At 46.6% G+C, this 17,189-nt stretch overlaps 1 protein-coding gene across 1 annotated transcript in view; it reads left to right on the top strand.

Moving 5' to 3' along the window:
• The first annotated feature begins 780 nt into the window (after nt 1–780).
• The window catches only part of LOC122560550 (uncharacterized), a 74,067-nt gene continuing 57,658 nt past the window's right edge, over nt 781–17,189 (top strand). The window contains exon 1 of the mRNA XM_043711292.2: nt 781–1,111. The gene's annotated coding sequence lies outside the window, so the exon portion shown is untranslated. The remainder of the gene's footprint in view (nt 1,112–17,189) is intronic.

Below are 17,189 nucleotides of genomic sequence, written 5' to 3'. Positions count from 1 at the left end.
GTAGTTTTCGCTGCATTTATAGCGAGAAAAGTTGGCAGACCAGCTGAGTTTCTCCAGCACATTTGTGTTTGGTTTTTGGCAAAAACAAAACTAGGCTGTCCGCTTTTCGGATCAAAGTTGCTTTCGTTGTGTACGGAGGACCCGCCCAACCTTAATTTCTCTTGATTTCTCCGAGCACGGAAAGAATGTCGTTTCCTCAACCGCACATCACACCTGGGTGCTGTTTCGCTGTCACAACGAGGTCTTGTGGCTCAGTCTAAAACGTCACCCATCGCTTTTAGAGCTCCATTATTTTGTGACTTCGGTGGGAGAGGTACGAAAAAGAACAAAATTAAATATCGCTGCGCGTGTTTGGACTGTTCGAGACAAATAAAAACTGCAGATGCTGGAATCCAAAGTAGACAGGCAGGAGGCTGGACGTTTCGGGGATAACCCTCCTTCAGGAAACGTGCCGAGGTTGACACTGAATTCCATAACTGACCAAACGGGAACACCATCCGCCAAAATCTCATCCCACAGACTGGGACCGTTTGTTTTGTAAAAGTTAGGAAAAAATTACACTCCGATTAATATAAGTCTCCAACACACGCAGCAATCTAGTCTATTTATGATCGTGCGGTATTTAAAACACGCACCATTAGAGACAAACATGCCAAGGATGACTTTACCTTCAGGAGTTGCCGGGACAACGGGCCGTCGCCGTGGTAACGTGCCCCGGAAACGGTCACTCGGTGACCCGGAAGAGCCGCGAGCGGGGACGGCGCGGTAAATGCAAAGGGAGTGAGGGAGAACGGGGAGTGGGTGAGATTGAGATTGAGAAAGAGGAAGAGGGGAGAGGGAGGAGGCTGGGGAGAGTAAGGAGAGCTGGAGTTTAATTCGGGCCCACCAGTTGGACACGCACTCCGGGAACTGGCTGCTCCACCTCAGCCGCGGGCTGGACCCTGCCCCGGGACTCCCTCCGCACACTGTCCCCGGGGAGGGGCAGGGCACCGCTGAGGTGCAAACCCCCGGGGGGAAACCTGACTGCCGCCATCTTCCTGCTTCTGGGCAACAGCTCCTATCCGTCTCCATTGTGCATCGCGATTGCTTTTTCCTCCCCTTTTATCTCCAGGTAGGATCTTGTTTATTCTTTTAAAATGTGCATCTTTTCCCATTGAAATTGCTCTTTCCGCACCAAGACTCGCCCAACTTGAATTTTCGTAACATACGTGAGCACAAAAATATCGTTCTCGTTCGGATCTCAACCCTGGGTGCTGTGCAGCTGTCACAATGAACTGTTGCAGTTCAGTGCATCTTAAGATAAAATCTTTTTTTATCGATCGTTTTTAGGCGTCCGATATTTCGTAACTTTAGTCGAAAATATGAAAGTGAAGTCCATGTTGCTGCTCTGCATACAAAATGTGAATAGAAGTGTGTTGAATATTGCAGAGCATCAAGTGCTGGAAGTGTGTTGCAAGGATAACATAAAGCTTTCTTTGGTGTAAGTTTATTGTAAATTGAAAAAAAGTGCTATTGACTGACTTTAGGCACATCACGACTGCACCTCAAGAAAGCTTAGTGTTTGGATATATGACAGATTTCTCAGTGAATAAGTCAAAGATCCACCTTTGAGTTTGATCAGTTAATATTAAGATGCTAATTAACTGTAGAGAAATAAGACTGTAGTTTTGTTAACTTTCCCAAGATGGTCTGTGTACTTCCACTCTTTTCTGTCTTTGAATCAGTTGGACATCTGTCTTTAGTCACAGTTTGGAATGTTGAAGGAGAACTATGGTTGCAAGAAATATGATTTTGCACATTTATTAAAAACTTGGTGGCAAGGTGGCTCGGTGGTTAGCATTGTTACCTCACAATGCCGGGGATCTGGGTTCGATCCCAGCCTCTGGTGACTGTCTATGGGGAGTTAGCATGTTCTCCCCATGTCTGAGTAGGTTTCCTCTGAGTGCTCTAGTTTCCTCCGATAGTCCAAAGAATTGGCCATGACAAATTGTGTAGTTTAGGTGCATTATTCAGGGTAAATGTAGTGTAATAGGATCGGGGAGCGGGTCTGGATTGGTGTGGACTTGTTGGGCCAAATGGCCTGTTTTCACACTGTAGGGATTCTGATTCTATCTCTAAGCTCTGAGGTCCTGCCGCATACAGTCCTGAATGATTTTGGACAATTAAAACAATTCACTGGAGGAGGCTACATGAATATCTCCAGGCTCAGTGGTAAGGAAGCCTGCCAAATTGTACAAAAAAAATTGAAATATTGCAAGAATCTTCAGCCAGAAATGTTGAGGCCAATCCATCTTGGCCTCCTCCAGAGATCCTCGGAATAACAGATACTAGACTTTAACCCATTCAGTCCACACTACGTGATTTCAAGAATGGCCAGATGCACAATGTCCGAGAGGATATAGATCCCTGACAACATTCCAGCAAAGATAGTGAAGACCTGTGCTGCAAAACTAGCTAAGTCCCTAACCTAGCAATTTTATTAGAGATACAACACTGGCAATTACCTGACAATGGGGAAAATTGCCCACACATGTCGGTACACAAAAAGCAGGACAAAATCAACTCCTTCCATTACCTCCCCATCAGTCTGCTCTTGGTCATCAATAAAAAGATAGCAGTGTTGATGACACCGTCTACCAAGCAGAACATTCTTAGCAAAAGGTTGCTGCTGACTTTCACTTTGGGTTCCATGAGGGTGACTTGCTTCTGACCTCATTATGTTAGAACCAAGCCCATAGACAAAAGGCCTGAATTCTAATGGTGAGGTGAGTGTGACTGACCTTGGCATCAAGGCTGCATTTGGCAGAATCTACCATCAAGGAACCCCAGCAAACCTACAGTCAGTGAGGTTTGGGGATGTCTCTCTCTCCTTGTTGAAGTGAAGCCTGGCACAACGAAGGATGGCAATGCTTGTTGAAGGTCAGCTCCATGATATCTCTGCAAGTGTTCTCCAGGTTGCATATCTTTAATCAGTCTGTTCCGATGTGTTACAGAATATCTCTGCAGCATGTGGAACTTGAACCCAGGACTTCTGACGCAGAGGTGGGACACTGTTGTGCTGCAGAAGTCCCAAGCTTTTCAGGGTACCTTTTTATAATCACCTGGTTCAGAGGTGGGACTTGAATCCCAGCCTCCGAGCTCAGAGGCCGAGACAAAGTCACAAAAGTCTCACGAGAGTCCCAGTTTTCTAATCACAAACGCTTCAGTTCTGAAGAAGGGTCACTGGACACAATACGTTAACTTCAATTTCTCTTCACAGATGCTGCCAGACCTGAATTTTTTTCAGCGATTTGTTTTTGTTTTTGATTTTCTGTAGTTCTTTTGTTTCTTAATCACCCTGTTCAGAGACATTGTTACACATCTCTGGAGCAGGTGGGGCTTGAATTAAGGAACTATTAGTCTAGCAGGAGGGACACTACCACTGCATCACGAGAGACCTCCCGTTCTTCAGGGTAATATACTCAGCCTAATCATCATCACTCGGTTTATCAATGACCTTCCCTCCTCCTCAAGGTCAGAAGTGGGAATGTTTGCTGATGACTGTACAGTGTTCAGCACCATTGTGTCATCTCCATGAAGCAGTGTATGGCTAAATGCAGCAAAACCTGGTCAATATTCTGGCTGACAAATAGAAAGTAATATTTGTCAATGACCATGTGCAACAATAAGGAATCTAACCATCACTCCTTGACATGTAATGGCACTACAGTCATTGAGTGAAAGATTGATAGATGCTTACTGCACAGGACATCCGTAAGAAATGGGAACAGGAGTAGATTGCTCGGCCCATTGAGCCTGTTCTGCCATTGAATAAGATTATGGCTGATCGAATAGTCCTCACATCCGCTTTCTTGCCCTTTCCACGTAACCCTTGATTTTCCCAATTGATCTAAGAGTCTATCTTCATCTTAATATAGAGTCATAGAGATGTACTGACCCTCCGGTCTAACTTGTCCATGCTGACCAGACACCCTAAATTAATCTCGTCCAATTTGCCAGCACTTGGTCCATATCTTTCTAAACCCTTCCTAATCATATACCTATCCAGATGCCTTTTAAATGTTGTAATTGTACCAGCCTCCATCACTTCCTGTGGCAGCTCATTCCATACATGCACCACTCTGAGTGAAAAAGCTGCCCCTTAGATCCCTTTTATATTTTTCCCCTCTCACCCAAAACCTATGCTGTCTAGTTCTGGACATATCCACCCCAGGGAAAAGACCTTGTCTCTTTACCCTATCCATGCCCATCACGATTTTATGAACCTCTAAGGTGATCCCTCAGCCTCCGATGCCTCAGGGAAAACCGCCCTAGCCTCTCCCTATAGTTCAAACCCTCCAACCCTGGTAACATTCTTGTAAATCTTTTCTGAACCTTTTAAAGTTTCACAACATCTTTCCTATAGGAGGGAGACCAGAATTGTACACAATATTTCAATAGTGGTCTAGCCAATGTACAGCTGCAACATGGCCTCCTAACTCCTATACTCAATGTTTTGACTAATCGAACAGAGCATACCAAATGCCTTCTTCACTAACCCCTCTACCTGTGACTCCACTTTCAAGGAACTATGAATCTGCACTCAGTCCATAAGGACACTGCACCACAGCTTTCTGTGGCAAGAAGTTTCAAAGATCCTCAACCCTTTGAGTGAAGAAATTGCTTCTCAACTCAATCTTAAATTGGTGTCCCTTTGTTCTTAGACTGTGCCCTCTGGTCATAGACTTTCTCTTCAGGGAATCATCCTCTGTGTTTGCCATGCCAAATACCTTTATTTCAATGAGTTCACCTGTAATTCTTCTCTCCTTCAGTGAGTAGAGTCCCAACTTGTTTATCCTTTGCTCATAAGACAATCCCTTCATTACCAGAATCATCCTTGAGCCTTCTGTGAACTGCCTGTCATGAAATGATATTTTTCCCCAAATAAAAGGACCAAAACTGCTCTCATTATTGCAGATGTGATGTCACTACATCTTGTACAGTTGCACTAAGATTCCACTGCTCATTTATTTGAACACACTTGAAATAAGGTCCATCATTCCATCAGCCTTCCTGAATACCTGCTGCACCTGTGTGCTAGCTTTCTGGGATCATGCACAAGTACTCTCCAGTCCCTTTAGTGTTGCATCTTTCGGAAGAGTTCAGTAAGGACAGAATACATGAAGGGGAAGGGGTCGCAAACCTGGTTTTGCTGAGGGAAAGTAGTGTTTGACATGTTTGATCACTTTTCTTGTATTGGTAACCAGGAGTGTTGATGAGACTAGTGCATTTGATGTGGTCTACGTGAATTTCAGCAAGACTTTTAATAATGTCTGTCATAGAGCAGTCAAGAAAGTTACCCATGGAATCCAAGGAATGTGGCACTTTGGTTGCAATATTGGCTGGGATACAGTTTGTGACAGAGGGATGTTTCTGTAACTGTTTCCAGTGGGTTTCCACAGATCTTGGTTCTGGGGTTCTTGTTGTTTATGGTGTGCATTAATGATCTGGACTTGAATGTAGAGGGTATGATCAGGAAGTTTGAAGATAACACAACCTAAAAGTTACGAAGATGGTAACTAGCAGAGGATATCGATGAACTAGTCAGATGGGCAGCTGACTGCCAAATGGAATTCAATCCAGAAGAGTACACGCTAATGCACTTGAAGGCTAACCAGGCAAAACCTGATAAGCATGAATAGTAGCACCCTGCAAAGTACATTAAATCAAGAGAGGCCTTCATGTACACGGATCCCTGAAAATAATAGGACAGATCAATTAATGTGGTTAAGACTGTATATAGGATACTTACCATTGTTAGCTGAGGCATGGAATACAAAAATAAGAGGTCATGCTGGAGTTCTGAAGAAGACCCCTACTGGATTTGAAACATTAATTTTCTATCTTCACAGATACTGGCAGACCTGCTCAGTTTCTCCTACACTTTCTCTTTATAGTTCCCTCATCTGCAGTGTTTTGTTTTTGTCTAGGTTATGCTGGAACTTTATAAAATGTAAGTTGAAGTACCGTATGCAGTCTGGTCCCGCATTATTGCAAGGTTCTGACCGCCCTAGAAAGGGTGCTGAGGGGACTTACCAGGATGCTACTTGGGCTGGAAGGTCTGAGATCTGAGGCAAGATAGGGCGGCACGGTGGCAGTGGTTAGCACTGTTGCCTCACAGCACCAGAGACCCGGGTTCAATTCCCGCCTCAGGCGACTGACTGTGTGGAGTTTGCACGTTCTCCTTGTGTCTGCGTGGGTTTCCTCCCACAGTCCAAAGATGGGCAGGTCAGGTGAATTGGCCATGCTAAATTGCCCATAGTGTTAGGTAAGGGGTAAATGTAGGGGTATGGGTGGGTTACGCTTCGGCGGGTTGGTGTGGACTTGTTGGGCCGAAGGGCCTGTTTCCACACTGTAATGTAATCTAATCTAATCTAAACTAATTGCATAAGCTAGGGTTGCTTGCCTTGGGACAATGAAAGTTGAAGGAACTAATCGAGGTGTACAAGATTGAGGGACATAGGTAGTGTTGGTAGGAAGGCACTTCTCTTAGTAGTAGATTGGTGGCAATCAGGGGACATAAGCGGTAGAAGGCTAAGAGGAGCTTTGAGGAATATGTTTTTGCACTGAAGGTTGTGGGAGTCTGTTACTCATTGTGAAATGGTCGTTGAGTCAGAAACTCTTGTTACGTGTGAGCAGTATTAAGACATTTACTTGTGTTGTCATAGCCTCCAGGGCTATGGGTTAAAAGCTGGAAAATGTAGTCAGGTTCACTGAAGAATGCAGGAAAGCATGCCAAGAGGAGCAGGCATACTTAAAAATGAGGTGTGAACCTGGTGAAGTATCAAAACCGGAATACTTTGTGTGGCAAACAGCACAAGCAAAAAAATTACCACTGTCCTAACAGACCATATGTCTGCTCTCTCTATGTAGTAAGAAAAGAGAATGTGCTGAAAATGTGTTGCTGGAAAAGCACAGCAGGTCAGGCAGCATCCATGGAACAGGAGAATCGACGTTTCGGGCATAAGCCCTTCAGGAGAATGTGGTTTAATCTGAAGGTCACCAAGCCTCCAGCAAGGGGAGAGGCTGAAAAGGAGAGTCCTTTATGGAAACCTCAGCCAGTGTGGGAATTCAACCGATGTGGTTATCATCACTCTGCGTCACAAACTGACCATCCAACCAACTAGGCTAACTGATTTCCCCTACAGAAACACACCAATAGCAAATGATAGACAGGCCAGTGATTTCCCCAACCAATGGATCAGATCTAAGCTCTGTAGTCTTGCGACATCTTGTTATGAATGATGGTGGACAATTAAACAACTCACTGGAGGAGAGGGCTCCATAAACATCCCTATCCTTCATGATGGGGAACCCAGAATGTTGGTGTAAAAGATGAGGCTGAAGCACTCAACAATCTTCAGCCAAAAGTACCCAGTGGATGATCCATTTTGGTCTCCTCTGGAATTCCCCAGCATCACAGATGCCAGTCTTCAGCCAATTTGATTCACTACGTATGATATCCAGAAACAGCTGAAGGCACTAGATATTGCAAAAGCTGTGAGCACTGATAACTTTCTGATAAGAGTACTGAAGACTTGCTCAGAACTTGCTATAGCCCTAAGTTGAAACTTTATTGCTGGAACAGCACAGCAGGTCAGGCAGCATCCAGGGAACAGGAGATTCGACGTTTCGGGCACAGGCCCTTCTTCAGGAATGAGCAGAGAGTGTTCAGCAGGAGAAGATAAAAGGTAGGGAGGAGGGACTTGGAGGAGGGGCGTTGGAAATGTGATAGGTGGAAAGAGGTCAAGGCGAGGGTGATAGGTCGGAGTAGGATGGAGGCGGAGAGGTCAAGAAGAAGACTGCAGGTCAGGAAGGCGGTGCCGGGCTGGAGGGATCCGGCTGAGACAAGGTGGGGGGAGGGGGGATGAAGAAACTGGTGAAGTCCAAGTTCATCCCCTGCGGTTGGAGGGTTCCCAGTCGGAAGATAAGACGCTCCTCCTCCGACCGTCGGGTTGTTGTGGTTTGACGGTGGATGAGTCCAATGACCTGCATATCCTCGGTGGAGTGGGAGGGGGAGTTGAAATGCTGTACTACAGGTTGGTTGGGTTGGTTCGTCCGGGTGGCCCAGAGGTGCTCTCTGAATCGCTCCGCAAGTAGGCGGCCTGTTTCCCCAATATAGAAGAGGCCACACCGGCTGCAGCGGATGCAGTAGATGATGTGGGTGGAGGTGCAGGTGAATCTGTGGCGGATATGGAAGTTTCCTTTGGGGCCTTGGAGAGAAGTGAGGGGGGAGGTGTGGGCGCAAGTGTTGCACCTCCTGCGGTTGCAAGGGAAGGTGCCGGGAGTGGAGGTTGGGTCGGTGGGGGGTGTGGATCTGACAAGGGAGTCGCGGAGGGAGTGGTCTCTACGGAAAGCTGATAGGGGAGGGGAGGGAAATATATCCTTGGTGCTGGGGTCTGTTTGGAGGTGGCGGAAGTGACGGCGGATGATGCGCTGTACATGGAGATTGGTGGGGTGGTAGGTGAGGACCAGCGGGGTTCTGTCCTGGTGGCGGTTGGAGGGGCGGGGCTCAAGGGCGGAGGAGCGGGAAGTGGAGGAGATGCGGTGGAGGGCACCGTCGACCACGTCGGGGGGGAAATTGCGGTCCTTGAAGAAGGAGGCCACCTGTGTTGTACGTATTTTGAACTGGTCCTCCTGGGAGCAGATGCGGCGGAGATGAAGGAATTGGGAGAATGGGATGGCGTTTTTACAGGGGGCAGGATGGGAGGAGGTGTAGTCCAGGTAGCTGTGGGAGTCGGTTGGTTTGTAGTAGATGTCCGTGTTGATTCGGTCGCCTGAGATAGAAACAGAAAGGTCTAGGAAGGGGAGGGAGGAGTCAGAGACTGTCCAGGTGAATTTGAGGTCGGGGTGGAAGGTGTTAGTGTAGTGGATGAACTGTTCAACCTCCTCGTGGGAGCACGAGGTAGCGCCGATACAGTCATCAATGTAGCGAAGGAAAAGATGGGGGGTGGGGCCAATGTAGTTGCGGAAGATGGATTGTTCCACATACCCTACGAAGAGGCAGGCATAGCTGGGGCCCATGCGGGTGCCCATGGCTACTCCTTTAAAAGCAACTTTTCTTTCCAATCCTCCCACTTTCTCCAAACAAAAGGAGTAGCCATGGGCACCCGCATGGGCCCCAGCTATGCCTGCCTCTTCGTAGGGTACGTGGAACAATCCATCTTCCGCAACTACATTGGCCCCACCCCCCATCTTTTCCTTCGCTACATTGATGACTGTATCGGCGCTACCTCGTGCTCCCACGAGGAGGTTGAACAGTTCATCCACTACACTAACACCTTCCACCCCGACCTCAAATTCACCTGGACAGTCTCGGACTCCTCCCTCCCCTTCCTAGACCTTTCTGTTTCTATCTCAGGCGACCGAATCAACACGGACATCTACTACAAACCAACCGACTCCCACAGCTACCTGGACTACACCTCCCATCCTGCCCCCTGTAAAAACGCCATCCCATTCTCCCAATTCCTTCGTCTCCGCCGCATCTGCTCCCAGGAGGACCAGTTCAAAATACGTACAACACAGGTGGCCTCCTTCTTCAAGGACCGCAATTTCCCCCCCGACGTGGTCGACGGTGCCCTCCACCGCATCTCCTCCACTTCCCGCTCCTCCGCCCTTGAGCCCCGCCCCTCCAACTGCCACCAGGACAGAACCCCACTTGTCCTCACCTACCACCCCACCAATCTCCACGTACAGCGCATCATCCGCCGTCACTTCCGCCACTTCCAAACAGACCCCAGCACCCAGGATATATTTCCCTCCCCTCCCCTATCAGCTTTCCGTAGAGACCACTCCCTCCGCGACTCCCTTGTCAGATCCACACCCCCCACCGACCCAACCTCCACTCCCGGCACCTTCCCTTGCAACCGCAGGAGGTGCAACACTTGCGCCCACACCTCCCCCCTCACTTCTCTCCAAGGCCCCAAAGGAAACTTCCATATCCGCCACAGATTCACCTGCACCTCCACCCACATCATCTACTGCATCCGCTGCAGCCGGTGTGGCCGCCTCTATATTGGGGAAACAGGCCGCCTACTTGCGGAGCGATTCAGAGAGCACCTCTGGGCCACCCGGACGAACCAACCCAACCAACCTGTAGCACAGCATTTCAACTCCCACTCCACCGAGGATATGCAGGTCATTGGACTCATCCACCGCCAAACCACAACAACCCGACGGTCGGGGTGGAGCGTCTTATCTTCCGACTGGGAACCCTCCAACCGCAGGGGATGAACTTGGACTTCACCAGTTTCTTCATCCCCCCTCCCCCCACCTTGTCTCAGCCGGATCCCTCCAGCCCGGCACCGCCTTCCTGACCTGCAGTCTTCTTCTTGACCTCTCCGCCTCCATCCTACTCCGACCTATCACCCTCACCTTGACCTCTTTCCACCTATCACATTTCCAACGCCCCTCCTCCAAGTCCCTCCTCCCTACTTTTTATCTTCTCCTGCTGAACACTCTCTGCTCATTCCTGAAGAAGGGCCTGTGCCCGAAACGTCGAATCTCCTGTTCCCTGGATGCTGCCTGACCTGCTGTGCTGTTCCAGCAATAAAGTTTCAACTTTGATCTCCAGCATCTGCAGACCTCACTTTCTCCTTGCTATAGCCCTAGCCAAGCTGTTCCAGTATAGCTACAACGCTGGCACATGATGTGGATAATTACCAAATAAATTCTGCATGTACACATCAGGACAAATCAAACCTAGCTAATTATCGCCCCATCAGTCTCATCTCGATGAGTAAAATGATGAAAGGTGTCATTAGCAGTGCTATGAAGGAACAGTTGCTCAGAAGCATCCTGCTCATTGCTCAGTTTGGGTTCCACAATGACCATTCAGCTCCTGAGCTTATTACAGCGTTGTGGAATTGAACTTGGAGAAAAAAGAATTGAATTCAAGAATGACGTGAGAGTTACATGATGTCCAGCAGTATTTATAATTCTTCAGATACTGAGGTAGTTGATGTCCAAATGCACCAAAACCTGGACGCTATTCAGGTTTAGGCTGAAAAGTGGCAAGTAACATTCATGCCACATAAATAGCAGACAAAGACCATCTTCAAGAGAGAATCTGACCATTTGTCCCTTGACGATCGATAACGTTAACATCCGGGGTTATAATTAACCAGAAACTGAACTGGATTAGCCATGTAAATAATAGGATTACAAGAGTAAGTCAGAGACTAGGAATTCTGCAGTAAGTACCTCACCTTGACTGAACAAAGCTTGTCCACCACTGCCAAGGCACACTTCAGGAGTGAGGTGGAATTCTCTCCACTTGTCTAGATAAAAACAATGACTGCAGATGCTGGAAACCAGAGTCTAGATTAGAGTGGTGCTGGAAAAGCACAGCAGTTCCGGCAGCATCCGAGGAACAGTAAAATTGACGTTTCGGGCAAAAGCCCTTCATCAGGAACACAGGCAGAGAGCCTGAAGGGTGGAGAGATAAATGAGAGGAGGGTGGGGTGGGGAGAAAGTAGCATAGAGTACAATAGGTGAGTGGGGGAGGGGATGAAGGTGATAGGTCAGGGTGGAGTGGATAGGTGGAAAAGAAGATACTGGATCAGTGGTGCTGGAAGAGCACAGCAGTTCAGGCAGCATCTAACGAGCAGCGAGATTGACGTTTCGGGTAAAAGCCCTTCAGGAATAAAGGCAGTGAGCCTAAAGCATGGAGAAATAAGCTAGGGGAGGGTGGGGGTGGGGAGAAAGTAGCATAGAATACAATGGGTGAGTGGGGGAGGAGATGAAGGTGATAGGTCAGGGAGGAGAAGGTGGAGTGGATAGGTGGAAAAGGAGCTAGGCAGGTCGGACAAGTCATGGGGACAGTGCTGAGCTGGAAGTTTGAAACTAGGATGAGGTGGGGGAAGGGGAAATGAGGAAGCTGTTGAAGTCCACATTGATGCCCTGGGGTTGAAGTGTTCTGAAAGGAAGATGAGGCGTACTTCCTCCAGGCGTCTGGTGGTGAGGGAGCGGTGGTGACGGAGGCCAGGACCTCCATGTCCTCGGCAGAGTGGGAGGGGGAGTTGAAATGTTGGGCCACTGGGCGGTGTGGTTGATTGGTGCGGGTGTCTCAGAGATGTTCCCTAAAGCGCTCTGCTAGGAGGCGCTCAGTCTCCCCAATGTCGAGGAGACCGCATCGGGAGCAACGGATACAATAAATGATATTAGTGGAAGATAGGCAGGTAGGACAAGTCATGGGGACAGTGCTGAGCTGGAAATTTGAGTGCAGTTCTAACGATACTCAAGAAGCTTGACACAAAGCTTGCACCCACAACTGATGCTCAGAAGCAGTACTGTGTACCATTTACAGGATGCAGTACAGAAAATCGCCAAGGGTCTTTGGACAGCTGCTTGCAAACCCACCGCTGCTGCTATCTGGAAGGAAAAGGGCAACAAATACATGAGAACAGGACCATCTGCAAGTTCCCCCCCAAAACACTCCATATCCTCACGTGGAAATGTGTTACTGTTCTTTCAGAACCTACAGCAATTCAAGACGGTAGCTCACCACCAGCTTCTCAAAGGCAACTAAAATGGGCATTAAATTCACCCAGCCAGCAATGCCCACAGCCTATGAATTTTATTTTGTTTTAAATTAGCCCTTCCCAGTTTAGAACTTTTATTCCTGTTCCATCCTCATCCTTTTTCATAATAATCATAACTCTAACTGAGTTATGGTCACTATATCCAAAATGCTCCCCTACCGTTGTACTTTCCACCTGCCCAGGCTCAATTCTAAATATTCAATTCAAAACTGACTTCCCCTTTTTGGGCTTTCTATATACTGGCTAAAAAGGTCTCCTGGATACAATTCTTTTTTAAGAATGTTGCCACCTCCCTATCTTGCACAGTAAAATTATCTCCGATAATATTTGGGTAGATAAAACCCCCCTGTTATTACTGCCTGATAGCTGAAATTTGATTTTTACGTATATGATCCTCTATCTCTCTCTGTTTTGGGGTCTGTATATAGTCCATACCCAATAGCATATTTGCCCCTTTTGTGTTTTTACTTTTACTTTTATGGTCTCATTTGATGATCCTACCAAGACTTCGTCTGCTCGACACTATAATTGATTCCTTAGTAAAGGTGGGCGGCACGGTGGCACAGTGGTTAGCACTACTGCCTCACAGCGCCAGAGACCCGGGTTCAATTCCTGCCTCAGGCGACTGACTGTGTGGAGTTTGCACGTTCTCCCCGTGTCTGCGTGGATTTCCTCCGGGTGCTCCAGTTTCCTCCCACACCCCAAAGATGTGCAGGTTAGGTGAATTAGCCATGTTAAATTGTCCGTAGTGTTGGGTAAGGGGTAAATGTAGGGGTATGGGTGGGTTGCGCTTCGGCGGGTCGGTGTGGACTTGTTGGGCCGAAGGGCCTGTTTCCACACTGTAATGTAATGTAATCTAATCTAATCTAATCTAATCTCAGCAGTATTGGAGTGGGCGGCACGGTGGCACAGTGGTTAGCACTAGTGCCTCACAGCGCCAGAGACCCGGGTTCAATTCACGCCTCAGGCGACACCCTGTGTGGAGTTCTCCCCGTGTCTGCGTGGGTTTCCTCCGGGTGCTCCGGTTTCCTCCCACAGTCCAAAGATGTGCAGGGTCAGATGAATTGGCCATACTAAATTGTCCGTAGTGTTCGGTTAGGGGTATGGGTGGGTTGCGCTTCAGCGGGTCGGTGTGGACTTGTTGGGCCGAAGGGCCTATTTCCACACTGTAATGTAATGTAATCTAATCTAAATATTATGACAACGTCCCCACGCCCACACCCATCTCTATCTTGTCCGAAGGCCCGAAACTAGGAATGTTTAGACCAGATCTGCCAGTCCTGCCCATCTTTCAGCCAGGTCTTGATCATATCTATGACATGTGCCCACATGCCTGTTTGTGTCCACAGCTCATCTAACCTTTTTCCAAACATGTTTTGATTTCTTCATTTCTTTTTCCCATTGTTTCTAACATCTGCAAGATTTGTCTGATCGTTCAGTGAACCAAATTAAGCTGATGCAATTCACAAACAAACAAGTTATGATTATGTGATGATTGCTCCTTTCTTGGCCCAGCAAGCATTTTCCTTTCAAAAATACCAAAGAATTGCAGATGCTGGAAATCCGAAACCATTCTGAAGAATGGTCACTAAACCTGAAAAGTTAATTGTGCTTTCTCTCCACCGATGCTGCTGAATTTTTTTCAGCAATTTCTGATTTTGTTTTTAGCATTTTTTTTTCTGACCTATCTACTAAGTTTTTTCAGGTCTTGTTGTATTGTCAAAATCATCAGAATTAAGCTCAATAAAGAATTTTAACAAATGCACCGAAGTGACATGAATAAAAATGTTATGTGGTAAAACCAGAATCTTGTATGTGTCAAAGAACAGAATATCAAGTGAGAACCAAGCAGAAAAAGGGGCGAAAATCCAATTTGTTATTTAAACACCCATCTTGGAGGCTAATTAAAAAGCTGCATTGGCTTTGAAATTAGCATCACATACAGACAGGATGGTTAAGAAGGTAAAAACAATGAGGTAAAAACAATGACTGCAGATGCTGGAAACCAGATTCTGGATTAGTGGTGCTGGAAGAGCACAGCAGTTCAGGCAGCATCCAAGGAGCAGCGAAATCGACGTTTCAGGCAAAAGCCCTTCATCAGGAATAAAGGCAGAGAGCCTGAAGCGTGGAGAGATAAGCTAGAGGAGGGTGGGTGTGGGGACAAAGTAGCATAGACTACAATAGGTGAGTGGGGGAGGGGATGAAGGTGATAGGTCAGGGTGGAGAGGGTGGAGTTGATAGGCGGAAAAGGAGCTAGGCAGGTAGGACAAGTCCGGACAAGTCATGGGGACATTGCTGAGCTGGAGGTTTGGAACTAGGGTGAGGTGGGGGAAGGGGAAATGAGGAAGCTGTTGAAGTCCATATTGATGCCCTGGAGTTGAAGTGTTAAGAAGGTGTTTAGCATGCTTGCCTTTGTTGCTGAGACCTTTGCATATAGGAGTTGGTATGTCATGTTGAGGTTGTACAAGTTTTAGTGAGGCCTCTTCTGGAATAGGAAGGGACTGGTGGGTTTGAGATATAAAAATAGACCGGAAAGGCTGGGACTTTTTTTCGTTGGAGCGTAGTTGTGAACTTTTCTCGAGGTTTATAAAATTATGAGGGGCGTAGATAAGGTGAATGATGAGGGTCTTTTCCCTAGGATAGGGAAATTCAAAACCAGGGTGCATATTTTTAAGGTGAGAAGAGAAAGATTTAAAAAGGACATGAGGGGCAATGTTTTTATATGGAGAGTGGTTCATATGTGGAATGAACTGCCAGAGATTGTGGTGGATGCGGGTACAGATACAACACTTAAAAGCCATTTGGCTAAGTACATGAATAAGAAAGATTTTGGAGGGATATGTGATGAGTTTAGTTTGGGAACTGGTTGGACCAAAGGGTCTGTTTCTATGCTGTATGACTCTATGGCTGAGTATTAAGATCAAACCACTTGCCATGTGATCTTGCATATGAAGCAGTGTTTCAAGAAAGAAATAACATTTAAAGTGAGGCAATATAGTATAGCAAGTGCAGACAGTAACTCTCATAGGAAATTATTTCCATATCAGCAGAGACTTACAAAACATGTGCAATGTAATTTAATGTCTTTGTTTCAACAGTACTACTTTTAAATCTTTATCCCATGCTGTTCCCCCTCATGCCATATCCACTATATTATTTTCGTCCCTTTTGCATTTCATTCCTATCTCTCTTCCGTGCCTTTATTCTGTGGCACTCGTACCATTTCCAAGTTGCCCCTTTTATCTGCTGTATCATTTCCCCCCACTCCAATCCCTCCAGTAAGATAACTTTGGTCTCCCATTACCTTTTCTTTTCTATTCCCCTCTATCTTTTGCATTGCACCTTTTAAAATGTGTAAATGACCAATTTGACTTGTATTCAATGTCAATAACTGGCTTTCGCTGTCATATAATTTTAATTGCAAATTTTTGTTTTATTTTTGGTTTAGTGTTAAATTTAGTTTTCAGAATCAACCTGTTGAGACACAAAATAACAGATTAATTTGGCAGGTTGAGCCTGAACTCAGACCTCCTGGGCAAAAGGTACAGACCATAAGACTGGGGAGGAGAAGTAAATTATCCGTCCTGTCGTGTCTGCCCAGTTATTCAATGAGATTGAGCTGATTTGATAACCCTCAATGGCACCTTCATGCCGTTGCCCATAATCCTTGATTCAATGCCTGTCTGTCTCAGCTTTGAATATACTTAACTGGGGGAACGTTGAATTCATCTTGATGACAAGATAGGGAAAGAGTGCAGTAGAAGAAAATAGAGTACGTGGAGATGGTGCCCAAAGAGAGAGAGGACAAAACAACATGTGGCAAGCAAAAATATTGCTGATGAGTTAGGCCGAAAGCAAGCTAGAAGAACAAATGTCCATCTTCCACAACAGCACGAAGCTGCAGCATTGATTTTTTTTTTGTAAATATTTTTATTGAGAAAAAGATTTTGAATTTTTTTACAAAAATGATAAAATTAGTAGAATAACGATAGCAGTAAACAAACTACTCCACAAACAATTTAAAAGATTGTGAGAGGATTTGTAGCTCGGGTGTTCGTTGTTATGGTTCTGTTCGCCGAGCTGGGAATGTGTGTTGCAGACGTTTCGTCCCCTGTCTAGGTGACATCCTCAGTGCTTGGGAGCCTCCTGTGAAGTGCTTCCGTGATCTTTCCTCCAGCATTTGTAGTGGTTTGAATCTGCCGCTTCCGGTTGTCAGTTCCAGCTGTGCGTTGCAGTGGTCGGTATATTGGGTCCAGATCGATGTGCTTATTGATGGAATCTGTGGATGAATGCCATGCCTCTAGGAATTCCCTGGCTGTTCTCTGTTTGGCTTGTCCTATAAAAGTAATGACAAGCAACATGAATTCGACTGGGACAACACTACCATTATCGGGCAAGCCAAACAGAGAACAGCCAGGGAATTCCTAGAGGCATGGCATTCATCCACAGATTCCATCAATAAGCACATCGATCTGGACCCAATATACCGACCACTGCAACGCACAGCTGGAACTGACAACCGGAAGCGGCAGATTCAAACCACTATAAATACTGGAGGAAACATCACAGAAGCGCTTCATAGGAGGCTCCCAAGCACTGAGGATG

Source organism: Chiloscyllium plagiosum, unplaced genomic scaffold, assembly GCF_037043375.1.
Source record: "Chiloscyllium plagiosum isolate Xiang-an unplaced genomic scaffold, Cpla_swu_hap1 HiC_scaffold_20, whole genome shotgun sequence".
NCBI classification, from domain to species: Eukaryota; Metazoa; Chordata; class Chondrichthyes; order Orectolobiformes; family Hemiscylliidae; genus Chiloscyllium; species Chiloscyllium plagiosum.
The sequence above is the reverse complement of the archived record's forward strand: the minus strand, read 5'-3'. Positions and strand labels throughout refer to the sequence as shown.